Source organism: Sminthopsis crassicaudata, chromosome 5, assembly GCF_048593235.1.
Source record: "Sminthopsis crassicaudata isolate SCR6 chromosome 5, ASM4859323v1, whole genome shotgun sequence".
NCBI classification, from domain to species: domain Eukaryota; kingdom Metazoa; phylum Chordata; class Mammalia; order Dasyuromorphia; family Dasyuridae; genus Sminthopsis; species Sminthopsis crassicaudata.
This window is the reverse complement of record NC_133621.1, coordinates 154918333-154939931: the sequence shown is the minus strand read 5'-3', so window position 1 is coordinate 154939931 and position 21599 is coordinate 154918333. Positions and strand designations below refer to the sequence as shown.

The 21599-nt window shown below is 31.4% G+C and overlaps 1 protein-coding gene across 1 annotated transcript in view; it reads left to right on the top strand.

Annotated features, from left to right (window-relative positions):
• SEMA3E (semaphorin 3E) overlaps positions 1-21599 on the top strand; it is a 352963-nt gene that overhangs the window by 121099 nt on the left and 210265 nt on the right. The gene's annotated exons all lie outside the window — the stretch shown is intronic.

The following is a 21599-nucleotide window of genomic DNA, read 5'->3' as shown; positions in this document are numbered from 1 at the left end:
ATGTGTCTGATCTATTTTTTTTCCTCCTAAAAACTTAATTTTTTTACTATAGCTTTTTATTTACAATATATATGCATGGGTAATTTTACAGCATTGACAATTGCCAAGCCTTTTATTCCAATTTTCCCCTTCTTCCCCCCATCCCCTCCCCAAGACGGCAGGTTGACCAATACATGTTGCATATGTTAAAGTATAAATTAAATACAATAAATGTCTACATGTCCAAACAGTAAAAACTTAAATATTAAGATAGAATTGAAAGTAGAATTGATCAGTAGTCTGATGTGTATGTGTGTATAAAATATGCATTAAACAAGAAAAATCAGAACTCTTATACTGAAAATGTTTGTTAAAATACATTAAGCCTCAGTTATTAACCTTAATATTTTAGCATAATTTTGTGAAGTATATCAATTATAATTAAATATATTGTTATTGATAATTTTTAAATAAGTTTATTTATATTTAATACACATTGCTTTATGAATCATGTTGGGAGAGAGAAATTAAAGCAACAGGGAAAAATCATGGGAGAGATTAAAAAAAAAAAAAAGCAGAAAAAAGCAGTGAACAGAACATGTGTTGATTTATATTCAGTCTCCTTAGTTCTTTTTTTCTAGATGCAGATGGCATTTTCTGTCCAAAATCTATTGGGATTGCTTTGTATCACTGAACTACTGAGAAAAACCAAGCCTTTCATAATTGATCATTGCATATTCTTACTGTTATTGTGTATAATGTATTCCTGGTTCTGCTTATTTCACTCAGCATCAGTTCATGTAAATCTTTCCAGGCTTTTTTATAATTATCTTGTTCATCATTTTTTATAGAACAATAATATTCTATTACCTTCATGTGTCACAGTGTGTTCAGCCATTCCTCAATAGATACGCATCCACTCCTTTTCCAATTCTATGCTATCACAAAAAATATTTGCTATAAATATTTTTGTATAATGAGTCTTTTTCCCTCCTTTATGATTTCCTTGGGATACAGACATAGTAATGGCACTGCTGGGTCAAAGTGTATGGCAGTTTTAAAGCCCTTTGGCCATTGTTCCAAATTGCTCTATAGAAATGGATAATTTTACAACTCCATCAACAATGCATTAGCATCCCAGTTTTCCCACTTCCCCTTCAACATTTATCATTATCTTTTCCTATTATCTTAGCCAATTTGAGAGGTGTGAGGTGGTACCTCAGAGTTGTTTTAATTTACATTTCTTTAATCAATAGTGATGTAGAGAATTTTCCATATAACTATAAATGGCTTTAATTTCATCATCTGAAAATTATCTGTTCATATCCTTTGATCATATCTTTCATTTCTAAATGTGTCCCTCTTTGCCATAGTTTTATTTTGTTAATTATATAAGAGGATTTAAGGGAAGCAGAGGTCATTTAATTTCTGATAAAGAGGTTAGGTCTTGGTTGATTATCAATTTTATTAGTCATTGCAAAAATCATTTTTTGGTTTTATATGTTCTATAGTATTTTTTCTTTTATAATGTATGTTTCTTACCAGGTTTTCAAATTTTCTTTTTTGCTTATTTTAGATTTGTTATTACCATACTTTCTAATTTTAAAATAGTTTAATTTTTATTCATTCTCTATTTTGTTAATGAATGCTCTTAAGACTATTTCTCTCTCTCTCTAAACATATATTTATGTGTGTATATATATGTCTGTATACATATATATGTATATATACACATATATATATATTCTCTCTAAAGATTGCTTTACTTGAATCTTAGAAATTTTGATTTGCTATCATCATTATTGTTGTTCGTTATATAGTTTTTTTCTGTTATATTTTTTAATCCATACATTCTTTAGGACATGGTAATAGTATCTGTTCTGTCTTTTGCTTATATTCTCCAAACTGATCACTATTTCTACATGGTGATCTATAAGGCATGTTTAAAGTTTCTGCTAATTATTTGTAGTTTTCTATATTCTAAGAGCAATGTTGTACTGAAAAAATAAAGTATATGTATGTGGGTGTACACTTAAGATCCCATACCCAGAGTTGTTTTTTTTTTTTTAATAAATCTTTTAGCCCTAAGTTATCCAACAATTTGCTTAGTGTTTTATTTTTCTTTTTTTCTTTACCTTTACATTAAATTTATCCATACCTGAGAGAGGAATATTAAAGTTTCTTATAATTACTATATTACTAGCTATACATTTTTTCAATTCAGATAATTTTTATTTATAATTTAAATTCTATGCTATTTGGTGAACCTATTTTTATTATTGATAATGGTTGATTAAATAAGTTTTTTTAAGCATGGCATAATTTTATTTTTTAATTCTTATATATAGTGGAAGTTTTTATTTTGGCATTGTTTGATATAATGATTGCAAGTAGTAGTCTGATGTAGAGTAAATTTTGTTTCAGCCTTTTTTTTAGGTTCTATCTGTGTTTTTGCTTTTCATATGTATTTTTAGTATTTATTTAGTATTCTTATACATTGTTACAATTTAATTTTTTTGAACTATTTGGTTCACATTTAAATATATTTAGTACATATATACTACAACTCTAATTTCAAGGCTTCTTCTTCCCCATTCCAGTTTGCCTACTCTTTGCTTATTTTTGAAGTTTATGTAATTAGTTTAATTGATTATTCCTTCCTTTTTTCCTTTCTCTACTTCCCCTAAGTTAAGTGATCAATTAAAAATCTCATTCTCCTTGCTTGTAATTTTAAATATGTAACAAAGTAAAACTTTGCAAAGTAATTCAGTGTTCATAAAAATAAAATAAGTACTGAAAGATATCATCATGAAAACTTCAGTCCCATATGGAATGTAACATTGATACATTAACGTTCAGTTAGATTTGATTATGCTTTTCTGTATGTATACATTCCATAGGAAATAATGGGAGCCACACATGTGTAAAGAAATACAAGTTTGCTTAAAGGAATTAAATTGAAAAATGATTTTTAAGATAGTAATAATTTGATCCATTCTTCAAAGAAGGAATTTGGAATCAGTACAAAATTAAAATTCTATCATCTGTCTTATATAATTGTAATAAAGGTATTATAACATCACTAAATGATTAGTAACTTATCCTATTCAGTACCATACATAGGTTAACTGAGAGGGAATGAAATGAAGGGAATTTTTTTTTAGGGGGGAATGGGGATCCGGATATAGTAAACTTAGACTTTTAATATACATTAACAAAGTTTCTGTGGATTGATAGGTATGACCTCATATATGTCAAATAAACCTGTGGTCTTTTCTTTGCAATAATGATGGATCAAAATAAACATGAAACAGTAAAAAGATGACTCTCTGATATATGAATTTTAATTATGAAGATGGGTCTGAAAGAATGTTTTAATTTGTAAAAACCTAACTGAGGGAACTTGGGAAGAATTTGATTAAAAACACAGAGAATTTGTGGAAGAAAAGGTATTTAATATATTTTCATTTTGGTTATGTTCTGGAACTCAGAAAACAGTGGAGTCTTTAGTACTGATAAAGAAGTAAGAATGCATGAAAGCTTTATTAGAGGGGATAGATTTGGAAGGGGTATGTATGCAAAGAAAAATTTTAAACCCAGTGTTTTTAACTGCTTAGTTTTTGATGATAAACTTCATATAAGCAAATATATCTTATATGCTGATAACTTTGGAAGTAAAGATGAGGGGAGAGGTGAAGGCTAGAATTTTAAATAAAAATGATAGTCATTTACATATTACAGGAATTGATGGGAGTACCTACTATGTGTCAGGCAATATGCTAAATTTTGAGACACAAAGTAAGGCAAAAAAAATTGCTATAAAAGAAAGTACATAAATATATTTAAAAAAAGAAAGTTCATAATCCATTGGGTGAGGAGAGTGGGAGACAACATATAAATAAGTATACACAAAGAAGATAACACAAGAAAATTAAAGTCAATCTTAGGAAGACATCAATAACATTAAGAAGGTTCAGGAACTATTTCTTGCAGAAGATGGAATTTTAGCTGAATATTGAGGACAACCAGAAATATAAGTTGATAAACTATTCAAAGATTTTTTATGAAGGAGTAAATTTTGGGAAGTGATATTAATTTCTCCCATCAAAAGAAGTCTAAAAAGATCTTCTAGAAGTGTTTGAGGAAAAGCAGAAACCCTGGGTAGAAAGAGAATAAATGGGGATAGAATTGTTATCAATGATCAGAAAATTTAAAGACCAAAATTGGAAAATATTTATAATCTAAGAAGAGAGATGGGACAAGGTAAGAAGAGAACTTTTACTATTGAATCATGAAGACTCCAAGATTCTTGGTGATTAAAGGAGTGGACAAAGTGTGGATTTTAACTTTGATATACTAGAAGTCTGGGAGTATGGGAAGTTTTAACTGTGATTTGCAAAGAAAAAAAATTCTGCTTTGGCTGGAGAAAGACTGAGAGAAAAAAAAAAAACTTATCCCTGAGAAGCCTACGTTTATCCTTATATTGTAAATAAATAATCAAAATATTCTTAAGACACTTTGGCTATGATATTTTCCACAGCAAAAATAGTTAAGAAATATTTATGTCTTTCTGAAGTTGTTATCCTATTAATAAATTTTAAAGCCACTAATTAATGTTTATTTAAAATTAGTATATTAAGTATATTAATATACACAGAAAGAAGCAAAAAGGCTTATGGGAGAAAAAAAAGTTTCTCCAATTCATAGAATAAAATATATAAACAAAATTAATTAACTAGAGGTAAAGATCCAGTTGACTGATTAATGAATAAGAGTTGAGGTTTTAGTAATTAATAAAGTATATCCAAATCTACTCCAAGATTACCTTAAAACAGGTGTTGTTATTGCTTTCAAAGAAAATGGGGAATAAAATCAGGAGAAGGAGCTTTCATTTTAGATAGAAGACAATCTACAAGGAAGGATTAGCATTCTAGGAGTCAAGAACTTTACTATCTGTTATTGTGTATGTGCATATATATTATAATATAGGTATGTATAATCATATATATATATAAATACATTACATATATTCAGATATGTTTATATGCATATATTATAAATGTAATAACAAAATCATGAGAGACAGAAAGGACCTGTAATACTATAATTTTATATCAAGAAACTCCTACCAATACAAATTCTAAGTTCTTCTGCAGCATATGCAATATGTGCTTTCAAATGACAATCTTCTGAAGACAATATTCTGTTTTCTATGAGTTACCTATATTGATTTTATGATGTTGCCTCTAAAATTATAGTTTAGTTTCAAACTTTGCACAGACTTTGGAAGCAACATTTTTTGGTCATACATAAAAAAAAGTTACTTTCAATTGCTGGGAGGTTCAGTCCTCATCCTTTCTGTGTCATAGAATTGTTTTATAACTCTTTAATCTTGAATCAAAAACTAATTCTAATAGCGAGAATTTCACCTTTTGTACAATCAGTAGAGGATATACAGTGGAGAAGTAGCAACTTTTTGTTGCTTCTTAAACAAGACCTAGTAGAGAATTAATTTCTAGGTTTGTGGTATTCACTTTGCTTATCACTAAAACACTTCAGTCCTATGGGAACATAAGAAATTAAAAAAAAATTTTTCCAGAACATAAGGGTTTAATGTTGTATGCTTCTCAAATCATAGTGTGTCAACACACTGTAAATAGACATTCATTATGCCAAGGCTGTGTTGCGATTTAAGATTTTTTTTAATCAGCATCATTTCTAAACAGCTTATTGTTTGAAATTCAGTCCAAAGTACACATACTATAAATCTGAATGAAATTGAATCTAATTTTTTCTATAATCGAAGTTTTAAATAGAAAAACATATAAGATAAATAAAATAAATTTTTCATTTTAACCATTACTTTATACATCCCATGAAGAGATGTTAATATGAAATTTAAAAGCTATGCTTCCATCTAATTAGGCAGTTGAGTAAAGGGTTAATTCCAAGACTGAGTCAAAATTTTCATACATTAATTTTCTCAGTGTTTTATAAGATTTAAAAAAAACCCTGCAATATAAGATGAGAAGAATGTAATATAAACACAATTTGAAGAGAAGATGGTGAAAAGAAAGAATGAAATACAATTTACCAAAATCCATAACATAAAAGCATATTTGTTAGGGAAAAATTAACTAGCATTTTTGTATAAAAACCTCATTATAATATCTAGTTCATATTCCAGGTAGCCTTTGTAAATCAAAATGGGAAGAGCAGTAAATTTGGAGATGGTCATTATTTAGTACACTTATTATTATTTTTTTTTGTATGCAGGTCTAAGCCAAATAAATGTTACTCATACTCTTAGTAAAAAGATATATATGATGAATTTTCCCTACCTCTCCCTCTCTTTTTATCATTGTTCTGCCAAAAAGGATCTACCTTTCTGTTTGACATAATAAAGTTGTCCTAGTTTATTGGCTAGCTACCACATTTTATAAACATATGACTTAAGATCTCTAAAGCCATTAAGCCCCAAAGTTCCTATTACAATGAGACTTTTTTTAAAAGAATATCAGACAAGTTGGAACTTAGTAGTATTAGCTACATTCAGTAAAAAGTTAGGGATAAATAGACCAAAAAGTAATTGGAAACTGAATAATCTCATCTTAAAGAATGACTGGGTGAAAGAGCAAATTATAGAAACAATTAATAATTTCACCCAAGATAATGACAATGATGAGACATCATACCAAAATCTGTGGGATGCAGCTAAAGCAGTAATAAGGGGAAATTTTATATCTTTAGAGGCTTATTTGAAGAAAATAGAGAAAGAGAAGATTAACGAATTGGGCTTGCAATTTAAAAGGCTAGAAAAAGACCAAATTAAAAACCCCCAACCAAATATTAAACTTGAAATACAAAAATTAAAAGGAGAAATCAATAATATTGAAAGTAAAAAAACTATTGAATTAATAAATAAAACCAAGAGTTGGTTTTATGAAAAAGCCAATAAAATAGATAAACCTTTGGTAAATCTGATCAGAAAAAAGAAAGAGGAAAATCAAATTGTTAGTCTTACAAATGAAAAGGGGGATCTTTCCACCAATGAAGAGGAAATTAGAGAAATAATAAGGAGTTACTTTGCCCAACTTTATGCCAATAAATTTGATAACTTAAGGGAAATGGATGACTTCCTCCAAAAATATAGGCTTCCTAGATTAACAGAGGAGGAAATAAATTGCTTAAATAGTCCCATTTCAGAAAAAGAAATAGAACAAGCTATTAATCAACTCCCCAGGAAAAAATCCCCAGGACCAGATGGATTCACGTGTGAATTCTACCAAACATTTAAAGAACAATTAGCCCCAATGTTATATAAATTATTTGAAAAAATAGGGGATGAAGGAGTCCTACCAAACTCCTTTTATGACACAGACATGGTACTGATACCTAAACCAGGTAGAGCGAAAACTGAGAAAGAAAATTATAGACCAATCTCCTTAATGAATATTGATGCTAAAATCTTAAATAAGATATTAGCAAAAAGACTTCAGAAAATCATCTCCAGGATAATACACTATGATCAAGTAGGATTTATTCCAGGAATGCAGGGCTGGTTTAATATTAGGAAAACTATTAATATAATTGACCATATTAATAATCAAATTAATAAGAACCATATGATCATCTCAATAGATGCAGAAAAAGCATTTGACAAAATCCAACATCCATTCCTACTAAAAACTCTTGAGAGTATAGGAATAAATGGACTATTCCTTAGAGTAATCAGGAGCATATATTTAAGACCGTCAGTAAGCATAATATGCAATAGAAATAAACTACAACCTTTCCCAGTAAGATCAGGAGTGAAACAAGGTTGCCCACTATCACCATTACTATTCAATATAGTACTAGAAACGCTAGCCTCGGCAATAAGAGCCGAGAAAGAGATTCAAGGAATTAGAGTAGGATATGAGGAAATCAAACTATCACTTTTTGCAGATGACATGATGGTATACTTAGAGAACCCCAAAGACTCTGCTAAAAAGCTACTAGAAATAATTCAAAATTTCAGCAAAGTGGCAGGATACAAAATAAATCCACATAAATCCTCGGCATTTTTATATATCACTAACAAAATGCAACAGCAAGAGATACAAAGAGAAATTCCATTCCAAACAAATGTTGAGAGTATAAAGTATTTGGGAATCCATCTACCAAAGAAAAGTCAGGAATTATATGAGAAAAATTACAAAACACTTGCCACAAAAATAAAATCAGATTTAAATAATTGGAAAGACATTCAGTGCTCTTGGATAGGCCGAGCGAATATAATAAAGATGACAATACTCCCCAAACTAATCTATTTATTTAGTGCTATACCAATCAGACTCCCAAGAAACTATTTCAATGACCTAGAAAAAATAACAACAAAATTCATATGGAAGAATAAAAGGTCGAGAATTGCAAGGGAACTAATGAAAAAAAAAAAACTCAGAGGAAGGTGGTCTAGGTGTACCTGATCTAAAGCTATATTATATAGCAGCAGTCACCAAAACCATTTCATATTGGCTAAGAAATAGACCGATAGATCAGTGGAACAGATTAGATACAAAGGACAAAAAAGGGTACATCTATAGCAATCTAATCTTTGACAAACCCAACGATACCAACATTAGGGATAAAAATTCATTATTTGGAAAAAACTGTTGGGAAAACTGGAAATTAATATGGCAGAAATTAGATATGGATCCACACTTAACACCATATACCAAGATAAGATCAAAATGGGTCCATGATTTAGGCATAAAGAGGGAGATAATAAATAGATTAGAGGAACAGAGGATAGTCTACCTCTCAGACCTGTGGAGGAGGAAGGAATTTATGATCAGAGGAGAACTAGAGATCATTATTGATCACAAAATAGAAGATTTCGATTACATCCAACTAAAAAGTTTCTGTACAAATAATACTAATGCAAACAAGATTAGAAGGGAAGTAACAAATTGGAAAAATATTTTTAAAAGCAAAGGTTCTGACAAAGGTCTCATTTCCAAAATATATATAGAACTGACCCTAATTTATAAGAAACCGAACCATTCTCCAATTGATAAATGGTCAAAGGATATGAACAGATAATTCTCAGATGAAGAAATTGAAACTATATCCACTCACATGAAAGAGTGTTCCAAATCACTACTGATTAGAGAAATGCAAATTAAGACAACTCTGAGATACCACTACACACCTGTCAGATTGGCTAAGATGACAGGAACAAATAATGATGAATGTTGGAGAGGATGTGGGAAAACTGGGACACTAATACATTGCTGGTGGAGTTGTGAAAGAATCCAGCCATTCTGGAGAGCAATTTGTAACTATGCCCAAAAAGTTATCAAACTGTGCATACCCTTTGACCCAGCAGTGCTACTACTGGGCTTATATGCCAAAGAAATACTAAAGAGCGGAAAGAGACATATATGTGCCAAAATGTTTGTGGCAGCTCTTTTTGTTGTAGCTAGAAACTGGAAGATGAATGGATGTCCATCAGTTGGAGAATGGTTGGGTAAATTATGGTATATGAAGGTTATGGAATATTATTGCTCTGTAAGAAATGACCAGCAGGAGGAATACAGAGAGGCTTGGAGAGACTTACATCAACTGTTGCTGAGTGAAATGAGCAGAACCAAAAGATCATTGTACACTTCACCAACAATACTGTATGAGGATGTATTCTGATGGAAGTGGAAATCTTCAACATAAAGAAGAGCCAACTCACTTCCAGTTGATCAATGATGGACAGAGGTAGCTATACCCAGAGAAGAAACACTGGGAAATGAATGTAAATTGTTAGCACTAATATCTGTCTGCCCAGGTTACATGTACCTTTGGAATCTAATGCTTATTGTGCAACAAGAAAATGGTATTTACACACATGTATTGTATCTAGGTTATATTGTAACACAAGTAAAATGTATGGGATTGCCTGTCATCGGGGGGAGGGAGTAGGGGGGGGATAATTTGGAAAAATGAATACAAGGGATAATATTATAAAAATATATAATAAAAGTTATTTAAAAAAAAGAATATCAGACAAGTTGGAACTTAGTAGTATTAGGTAACCAACACAATTTATTTGAATTTATATGAATTTGGAAACAAATTCATTCTTTCTTGAATAACAATTGTGGTATGTGGAATACTAGCCAAATATAACTTTCAATTTTGCCTAAGAGATAAAGACAAAATTCAATTATCTGTGACTTTCAGCTGCAAAGATTATAAGGAAAAATCTATAGTTTACATTGGATTCTTGTTTAACAGTTGTTTAAGCTTCAGGAGGATTAATATTTGGGAGCATGGTCTTGTCTGTAGAATTTTACATCTACATGCTTCAGTTTCCCTATAGCAAATAATAATAATAAAATAAATAAACCTTAACTTTACATTGTATCAAAACAGTATGAACATTTTCATTCATGGAAATGAAGTCTACCCAGATTTTCACATATGTATGGAGCTTCATTCAGGTATCTGAACACATTTGATAGCAGATGGCAAAAATATCATATAACAAATAGATTATGAATAATATGTAAGAATAAAGCTAACTGTCCAGAGTGTAGAGCTTTCATTCAACATAACAACTATCTCCTAGATAGGAGTCACAATGAGGATGAAAGAAAAACACTCAAGTCATGCTTGCATGTGTTGATTTGTTATGACTTCAAACAATAACATTTTCCGGATGGTTTTAAATCTGATCATTTTCAGGAAAACTCCATTTATTTCTATGCTCTCTAATGTTTTTTTTTTTAATAGAAATACACATTGCATTTTGTTAAATGCTTTTCCTGTATTTATTGAGGTAATCATATGATTTTGTTAGTTTAATTATTGATATAGTCAATTATGCTAATAGTTTTCCTAATATTGAACCAGCTCTGCATATCTGATATAAATCCTACTTACTCATGGTGTATTATCCTGGTGATACTTTGCTATAATCTCTGCTAGTATTTTATATAAGATTTTTGCATCAATATCCATTAAAGAAATTGGTATGTAATCCCAGTGTAATACCAAAATCTTTCTGATTTAGGTATCAGTACCATATTTGTGCCATAGAAGGAATTTGGCAGGACTCTTTCTTTTCCTATTTTCCCAAATAGTTTGCATAGTATTGGAATTAATTGGTCTAGAAATGTTTTATAGAATTCACACATCTGGCCCTGGAGATTTTTTCTTAGGGAGTTCATCAATAACTTGTTCAATTTTTTTTTTCTAAAATGGGACTATATAAGTAATTTATAGCCCCCCCCCCCCCATTGATCAAGGCAATCTACATTTTTGTAAGTATTCATCTATTTCACTTAGATAATCAGATTTGTTGGCATACAGTTGGGAAAAATAGCTCCATTGCTTTAATTTCTTCTTCATTAGTGGAAAGTTCATCCTTTTCATTTTTGACATTAGCAATTTTATTTTCTTCTTTCCTTTCCTTTTTCTAATCAAATTAACCATGTTTATGTATTTTGTTCATTTTTTTCATAAAACCAACTCTTAGTTTTGTTTATTAATTAATAGTTTTCTTACTTTCAATTTTATTAGTCCCCCCTTTTATTTTCAGAATTTCAAATTTGGTATTTAGTTGGTTGGTGTTTTTTAATTTATTCTTTTTCTAGCTTTTTTAGTTGTATGACCAATTCATTGAACTTTTCTTTCTCTGTTATATTCAAGTAAGCATCTAGAGATATAAATCCATTGTAGGATCCTGACTTTTAATTCAGTCTGCTAACTGCTTCTGTTTCATGAGGTAGTTCATCCCATTCATAGTCAAAATAACTAACTTTTTATTTATGCCATTTTATTTTCTCCAAGTTATACTTTTTCTCTTTCCCCTCCTCCTTAGTGTTTCTTTTGACCACCACCCTCAATCGTTTCTCTCCTTTTACATACCCACTCAATTTCTTATCCTTTTCCCCTTCTACTTCTGTTATCCTTTCTATTATCTCCCCCTTTCTTTTCTACTTTCTCCTCCTACTTCCCTATAGGATTAAACTAAATTATATATGATATTCTTTCTTTGAGTCCAATCTGGTTCCCACAATGCTCATCCACCTCCCTTCTTTTAATCAATTCTAATAAGTTTTTTTTTTTGCCTTTTCATGTGATAAATTTTACTTCATTTTACCCCCCCCCTTTGTGTTCTTCTTCCTGTATAATTTTTCAACCCTTACTTTGTTTTTATATCATCACAGTAAAGTCAAATTATGCCTTCACCCTCTAAGTGTACCTCTAACAAAGATATAGTTTTCAAGAGTTAAATATATCATCTTTCCATATAGAGATGTGTTGGTTCATGGGAGCCACTTAATAGTGGCTGCTGAAGTTCCAACCCAGAATGGATCTCCTCTTGTGAGAGGATGATACAAGGAGACTGAGAGGCAATTGCTGTTCTCTAACTTCTCTGACTGAGAGACCAGTGTGTTGTCTGACCTCTCTCCTCTTCCCTCTGTCTCCAATTTATCTCATTCTCAGTCCACAACACCTGTGTCATCAAAGGCTGCTTTGCAACTCCTTCAGATGTTATGATCCACAGCTGTGGAGGCTCTTAGAGAAGTGACCTGCCCCTTAACAGGGATGTAAACATTTTATCCTTTAAAAACATTTTCCCTTCTCTTTTTATTTTTTATAATTCTCTTGAGTTCCATATTTGAAGATTAAATTTTTGGTTTAAGTCTGATCTTTTCATCAAAAATAAGTGAAAATCCCCTATTTTATTGAATGTCCATCTTTTCATGTAAGACAATGCTTAATTTTCCTGAAGAGTTGATTCTGGGCTGTAATCCAAGCTTTTTTTCCCTCTGGAATATCATATTCCAGGCTCTTCAATCTTTTGAATTCTTTGAAGCTGCTAGGTCTGGATAATCCTGCTAAATATTTGATTTTTTTCTGGCTACTTGCAGTATTTTCTCCTTGATCTGATAATTCTGGAATTTAGTTTCATTATTCTTTGGAGTTTTCATTCTGGGATCTTTTTCAGGAGGTGATTGGTGGATTCTTTCAATGGCTATTTTACTCTCTGGTTCTAGAACATGAGGCAATTTTTCTTAATGATTTCTTGAAAAATGCAATCTAGCCTCTTTTTTGTTGTCGTGGTTTCCAGGTAGCCCAATAATTCTTAGCTTGTCTCTCTTGGACCAATTTCCAGGTCTGTTGTTTTTCTGATGAGATATTTTACATTTTCTTCCATTTTTTTCTCTTTTTTTTTTTTTTTGGTTTTGGTTAACTGATTCTTGATGTCTTATTGAGTTATTCACTTGCATTTCTTCAGTTCAAATTTATTTTTATTTTCTTTAATTAGCTTTCTTACCTCTTTTTTGCATTTGGCCCATTGAACTTTCAAATGAGTTGTTTTTTGGATTTTTTTTTCCATTTCACAAATTCTCTTTTAGGGAGTTATTCTTAGTCTCCATTTCAACAATTCTGTTTCTTCAAGGAACTATTTTTTTCCATTTCATCATAACTATTATTTAAGAAATGATTTCTTTGTTTCCTTTTCCAAAGCTCTTAGTTCCTTTCCCCATTTTTCTTCAAACTCCTATTTAAGATCCTTTTTTGAATTATTTAAAAAAGAAAGCCTTTTGAGTTGAAGAGCAACTCACATCACCTTTGAGGCTTCATCTTGGAGATGTTTTACCTTTAATATCCTCAAGGCTTGAGTCTATTCTTCCCTGTCTCCATAAAAAGCTTTCTGTGGTCAGAGCTCTTTCTGCCTTTTTGCTCATTTTATTATAACAATAATTTTGGAGGTGCTATTATTATCCCATTTTGCAAGTAAGGAAACTGAGGCTTAGAAGGTAAATGATCTGAACTTTTCACTCCAAGTACAGCATTCTATGCACTGTCACACTAGCTAACAATACATTTCCTGGATATTAATTTTGCTTTTATTTTTTAAAAGTCAAAATCAAAATAAAAGAAGTAGTAGATAAAAAAGACTGAAAAAAATTTCCTGCCTCAGAAAAATGAGAGCTTTGTGACCATGGGCAAATCACTTAAATTATTAGTGTTTTTTGCATCTTTCAAAGAAATTTAATAGCAAATCAGCATTCAAATTACATTGGTAGTGGTAATTGTATTGTCTGAGACTTCTCTTTAGTTTTAAATCACAGATCTAATATCTATCCTTGACATTTCCATTGTTTAAGACTTTGTAAATTTAAATAATTATGTTAAATCTTACAGATTAAATTAATTCCATCATAAATTGTTGTGTTATATGACTTGTGTTTCATAAATTATAAATATTATAGGTCCTGAGGTTACTAACCTCTAAAATGTGAGATGGACTAGAGATGCCTAAATTATCCTAAAATTATAAATTTTGCTTAATGAGATCTCTCTCTATCTCTCTGTTAACAGCTCTCTCTCCATTTCTCTGTTTCTGTCTATCTATTTGTCTGTCTGTCTATCTGTCTGTCTGTCTCTCTGTCCCCTCTCTCTCTTGCTGAGGCAGTTGGGGCTAAGTGACTTGCCCAGGTCACACAGGCAGGAAGTGTTAAGTGTTTGAGACCAGATTTAAAGGCAGGTTCTCCTGACTTCAGTGCTGATGCTCTATCTACTGTACCACCTAGCAGCCCCTTAATAAGATATCTTAAGCTCATTTATAGGTCTTAACAAACCTACAATTCAATAATTATCAATGGGTAAATCTCACTAAAAATCATGGACATTTGATAGAAATGTTTCATAATTATTTGACTTCTTTGGGAATTTTCTTAGCAAAGATATTGGAATGGTTTGCCATTTCCTTCTTTATCTCATTTTACAGATGAGGAAACTAAAGCAAACAGGGTTAAATGACTTGAGAAGAGTCACACAGCTAGTAAGTATCTCAGGCCAGTTGAATTTAGGTCTTCCTGACTCCAGGCTGGGCATACTAGCTGTTCTGCTAAGAGATTAGGGAAATACATTGTGATATCTCATTCTAATAGGATTTTGAAAACAGGTTACACCACTAGGTAATATGTTAAGAAAGAAAGAAACAAACAGATAATACATTTTTTTAAACTCGAGGGAGAAACAACATTCCAATCTGCAATTTCATCAATGTGGGGAATCAATGTGTGTATTGTTTAGATACTCCCTACACCAATGCAGATACAGATTAAAAATTTGCCTATGACTTAGAGATTTAGAAAGATTTTTTGACTAACCCTGAGTCATATAATCAATATGGCTGAGAGAAGGCATAAACTTAGGTTTTCCTTACTCCATGATCTACTCAGTTAAATCAAACTGGCTCTTGTATTTTGCTTTTAATATAGTATTAATCCATTACTTGAATATGAAATGTAAGTAGCTATGTTTGGAGTATCAAACCAGTATAACAACTGTAAATATTCAGCCACAAGAAGTAGACCTCAGACAAGGTACTGGCTACTTACTCATTTAAGGAGATGATTTGGGCTTTTACTGGGGATGTGAGTAATTCTAAAATAAGCACTGGCTCCTGTCAGTTCAGACATTTACAATGTATAGGTAGCTTGACCCCCCCCACATGGTCATTATAAAGATTATACTGGGCATGGTTAACCTTGACTGCTTCAGTGCACCCTATCATTAAGAAACTCCAGCTGGGCACTGTTTACAACTTGCTATCAGCAGAGTTTCCACAATGAGCAAGTAGCCTTGACATGTCTCTCTGCTGATGTGGCCTTATCGTGTTTTTTTGAATGTTTTGGAATGGGGTGGCATTTAATTGAGAAATAACGTGTGCAAGCCAAGAATATTCAGTCTTAAAATTTATGGTTTATAAAAGAATCTACTAGTACGTTTTTCTACTTTACAAAAATTCTATAACATATTGGTGGAGGATATTTGGTTAGAACTTTGATGTCTTGAAACAAACCAAATACTTTCACTTCAATTGTTTACAAAGGGTCTGCAGTAAACAGCCTTTGAAAAAGACCAAGCTTAAAGGTTTTATTTTGTCAGATTATTTTGGCACAAATCACACATTTAGGGCTCAAACTCATCATTGAAGTGCAATGGAGTGACTACTGGCATCAGTGACTAGCGTCAAAAAATTTGGGTTTAAACCCCGCTTTTGATGTTTTATAGTGTCTGTATGACTTCAATTCTTTTTTATTTGTAAAAAGAGAGGTTTGGACTAATAGTTTTCCCTGTCTATAATTGCTCAAAATGTAAGATTTAGTGATCCAAGCTTTATTTGGATTTTTAGTCCTGTGATTAATCTTATGTTGACTAGGAACATTAATCAATATACAAAAGAATCAAAAGAGGCAGTATTTTTTAACAGAAAAGCCCATTTATCAAGCTGCCACTTTGGATTCCTCACACACAAATAGAGATTTCATCATTGCCATATAAAGGTGAATTCTATCCAAATTCTTCATGGCAATTGGAAGTATTTGATTAATGAAACAAAGATCAGCCTTATTAATCTTTCTTAAATCCTTCAAAATCATTTTTGAGATGTGCTAACAGTTCTTTTACGAAAATCTTTCATTTCTTCATTTATAATATAAATTCAGTAAAACAAATCGCAGCAACATTTTTGCCTTACTCTGAAACTTCCTTCCTTCCTTCCTGCTTCTCTTTCCTGCCTCTCCTCCTCCTCCTTCTTCTTCTTGTTCTTGATCTCTGTCTTCTCCCTCTTTTTCTTTCTTTCTTTCTTTCTTTCTTTCTTTCTTTCTTTCTTTCTTTCTTTCTTTCTTTCTTTCTTTCTTTCTTTCTTTCTTTCTTTCTTTCTTTCTTTCTTTCTTTCTTTCTTTCTTTCTTTCTTTCTTTCTTTCTTTCTTTCTTTCTTTCTCTCTCTCTCTCTCTCTCTCTATCTCTATCTCTCTCTCTCTCTCTCTTTCTCTCCCCCTTTCTTCCCTTTCACCCTCTTCTGATACTTCTAGTTCTTAATAATCTTTTCCTAATTTTGTTTTTATTTTTTAGGTTTTTATTTATTTATTGATTTTTCCCCAGCACAATGTAAACCCCATTGACTCCAAGGACTATTTCATTATATGTATGTGTGTGTATACACACACAAACACACATACATACACATATATATTTATTCCTTATACATTGTACAGTGGGCATATAGAAGAGCCTTAATAAATCCTGAATTAAATTGAATTTTAATGTTGTTCTAATTTTAAAAAGTCAATAAAATCAAACATCAAAATAATTAATTCAGACATTATTGCTTATGAAAACGAACAATGGATAGTTTTAAGTTCTTTGTGACTCATCAGGATCCTGCTCTGTTGGGCACAGATTTCTGCCTTCTTATCTGGATGTGTTTTTATTCCCCATACATAGATAGGTAATTTCATACTGAAAAAGCAGAATATTAAGGACATTATTTATTGTTTTGAAAGTCTAAAAAAGCAAGCTGTAGAGCCTTTCAGTTTTAAGAGTTCTAGGTACTACTCTTGAAGAGAAAATGAAGAAAACAAAAATGTAATTGTAAATTTATTACTTATATAATTAAAAGAAAAAAAACCAAATACAAATCAATAATATAACAATTTTCAAATTATTAAAATTATGTTAAGTATTAAAGGAGGAAAGAAGTTTTGCTTTTTCTATTCTTTGCTCATAACAGTGAATTTTTAGCTCCTGTTGATTGTTAGCCATCCTTGACTAAGGATAGCTGGTTCTTTCTCTCCTGCTCTCCCTTTAAATTTATTTTTTGTATAATATTTCCAGTTATATATACAACTTTTTTTGCATTTGTTTTTTAAAATATTTTTGAGTTCTAAGTTCTCTCCCTTATCCCCAACCACAATTAAGTGAAGTTATGCAAAATATCTCCAGAAATGTCAAGTTGTAAAAGTAAACATAGATCTCCCACCCTAACGAAAATAAAAAAGTATCAAGAAAAATTAAGTTAAAAAGAAAGTTATAGAGAAATAGAGAATGCTTGCATCTGTATTATGATCAAATATGTTCCTTCTCTGGGTATGGATAAGATTTTTCATCATAAGTCCTTCAGAGTAATCATGAATGATTGTACTACTGAGAATAACAAAGTCATTTACAGCTGGTCAAACCAGAGCAATGGTATTAATTTGTATACAGCACATTATACTTGTTTTATGGAATACTTTCCAGGTTATTTTTTTCCCAAGAGCATCCTGCTCATCATTTCAGCTGGTCCTTTCTTTTTAAATGTAACAAATGCTTTGAGAATCACCTCATAGTTTTTACAGCCCTCAGAGTTCAACTGTTTTTATTTTAAAGATGAGGAAACTGAAAACTAAAGAGGCTAAATTACTTGTCTATACTAGTGAAAAAACATTAGAAACTAGATTTGATCCAAAGATCTCTGATCCCAGAGCTGGGGCTTTTTCTACCATTACATATTATACATACTCATGTGCTTTTTTTTTTTTTTTTTTTTTTTTTTTTTTGTTAATACTATTCAGTACCAGTTTTTGATGAAATAATTATTACATTCTTTTCACTATTGTGGTGCTAGGATTATCCTACACTTGTCATGTAACTGGTAAAGTACAATGTTTGAAAAAGCCATTCAGGTATTGGTGTGGCCTTCACCACCATTAGATCTTAACTCCAAGACAGCCTCCAGTCCAGCAAATTAGTGTCAGATGCTGCTACAGAGGAATCTCATTGTATGACACTTTGAGAACCATTGGCTTAAATGTGAGGGCATCACCACTATAAGGGCACACAAATAGTAGCTTTTCTAGTAATGTGAAATTTCCAAATGGCTTTTGAGATAAATATTTCTTTGAATGACAATGAGTGGGATTTTTGTCATTTGTTATGCTAGATATCTGGGTGGATAAAGTATTAGGCCTGGAGTCAAGAATAGCTGAGTTTACATCCAGCTTTAGATTCTTAATAACTTTGTGATCTTGGGTGAGTCTTATAACTTTCCTTTGCCTCAGTTTTCTTAACAATAAAATGGATATATCAACATTTACCTTCCATACTTGTTGTGAATATTAGTAAAGAGCTTGATACAGTGTCTGAAACTTAATAAATGCTTTGGACTTTTAAAGTCTTCTATTAAATAAATTCATTTCAAATTCAGACTTATAGAATCATAACTCTTAAAGTGGAAGGGACTTTGTAAGGATGTTGGAGCCAGCTCTAATAGAGGTAGTTTTGCAGAGAGTATAGAGACTAATGAATATCACCATGGAGTAGGGAATAGAGGTTCAGTGAGACCTTATATTAAGTCCTGCCTTGACACATATGTGATACCAGGAGAGTTGTGCAACCTCTTAGTGCTCATAGCAATTCTCTAAGTTGCAGAGAAGTTGTTGACCTGCATTAGTGGAGTATCTCCATCTGGTACTTCTCTGAATCAAGGAAATTAGAAGTTAAGTTGCCTATCCCTTGAAAGTAATCAGGCACCATTCTTCTAGACTTATGTTTCATTTTCTAGGTTTCTTCTCCTGAAGTTCAAAGAAATAAAGATTTATTTTTATTTTGTAGTAACCTCATGGCATATGATAACATGTTATAGAGGCTTTGTTATTCTTTATTTCTTGTTATAAGCAACTTTTTAGAATAGCTACTGTAAATTTCAATAAAACAATTAGTGCCTTATCCTTTGATCTAACAGTGTTACTACTGGCTTATATCTCAAAAAGCTATTAAAGAAGGGAAAGGGACCTGTATGTTCAAAAATGTTTCTGGCAGCCCTTTTTGTAGTGGCTAGAAACTGGAAATTGAATGGATGCCCATCAATTGAAGAATGGCTGAGTAAATTGTGGTATATGAATGTTATGGAATATTATTGTTCTGTAAGAAATGATCAGCAGGATGAATACAGAGAGTTTTGGAGAGACTTATATGAACTGATGCTAAGTGAAATGAGCAGAACCAGGAGATCATTATACACTTCAACAACAATACTATATGAGGATCAATTCTGATGGAAGGGGCTCTCTTCAACAATGAGAGGATCCAAATCGGTTCCAATTGATCAGTAATGAACAAAACCAGCTACACCCAGTGAAAGAACACTGGGAAATGAATGTGGACCACAACATAGCATTTCCACTCTTTATGTTATTATTTGCTTGCATTTTTGTTTTTCTTCTCAGGTTATTTTACCTTCTTTCTAAATCCAATTTTTCTTGTGCAGCAAGTTAACTGTATAAATATGTATACATATTTTGTATTTAACATATACTTTAACATATTTAACATGTATGAGACTTCCTGTCATCTAGGGGAGGGGGTGGAGGGAAGGAGGGGAAAAGTTGGAACAGAAGTTTTTGCAAGGGTCAATGTTGAAAAATTACCCCTGCATATGCAATAAAAACTATAATAAAAAGAATAATAATTACAATTAAAAAAAAGAATTAGTTTCTGAAGTTGCTGATATTATTATATATGCATACATACATGTACACATAAATGTGCATGTTTATTATATATACATGTTTATATATGAATGCATTTGAATATAAAATCATGTGCATATATGCATGCATCTGTATCTATAAATATCTATTAAATATATACTAGATACAACTATATAAATTATATATGATGTGAGATATACACATACATACATCAAATCCTGTGACTTGTTGATGGAGAATCCTCTTATCAATGCAACTGATAGTTCTAGACAACTTCCTGGAACCATAAGAGGCTAAGTGGCTTGGGGTCATACAGGTAATATGTCAAAGGTAGAACTTGGACTCAGGTCTTCATTATTAAAAGACAATTCTCTGTTCTTTCCTACCACTTTCAGTTGCCCTAATAATATGTTATATTCAATAGTATATACATTCTAAATTAATCCCATTTTTCTTTCTTCTCTTCCTGACTTTCCTTTTTCTTATCTCTAAGTCAAAATGAATTAAAATGAAAAACAATAAGTCCCCTCCATTATGCTTGCAATTCTTTGACTATATAAACTTTTTAGGGATGGAGAAGTCTTTTAAAGGCCAAAGGTGTAAGAAGAAAACTATTATAAATTCATCCACTTGAGAACCTGTAACACATTCTTTTTTAAGAAAAGAAGTGATAAGGACAAGGAAGTAAAATAAAGCTATATAATTATTTTGTGGCATTTCAAGGCCTCTCTATTGTCCCCTTAATGATGAAAACTTGGGGTGGGGATCTGGATCACAAAAACAAATATAGAAAATGACCTGTTATTAGAGATTTCTTTTTCATTCTACTTAGCACAAGAAGTTAAATCTGCTTTCATTTTGTGACTGTGTGTTGGGTGGGACTGGGATGGTAGTGACAGTTAAGCAGGACTTTGAAAAAGGTGTAAGAAAGAAGTGAACATGTGTTTATCAAGTGTCTAGTATATGCCAGACACTGTGAAAATGCTTTACAAAAACTGCACAATAACTCTGTAAGTAAGATATAATTATCCCTACTTTACAGTTGAGGAAACTGAGGAAGAAAAAATTTAGTGACTTGTCCAAGATCACACAACTAAAATGAGTATTGGAGTCAAATTTGAATTCAGTCCTTTCTCATTCCAGACCCAATACTATATGCAGTGCCTTTAACTCAGAACAATCAAATATTAGGTATTTCAAGTTGGAAGAATACTTAGAAATCGTCTAATTAAGCCTCCTTCTTTTGGAGTTACTATCTCTCAGAGAAGTTAATTAATTTGCTCAATGTCACATAGGAGATTAAGG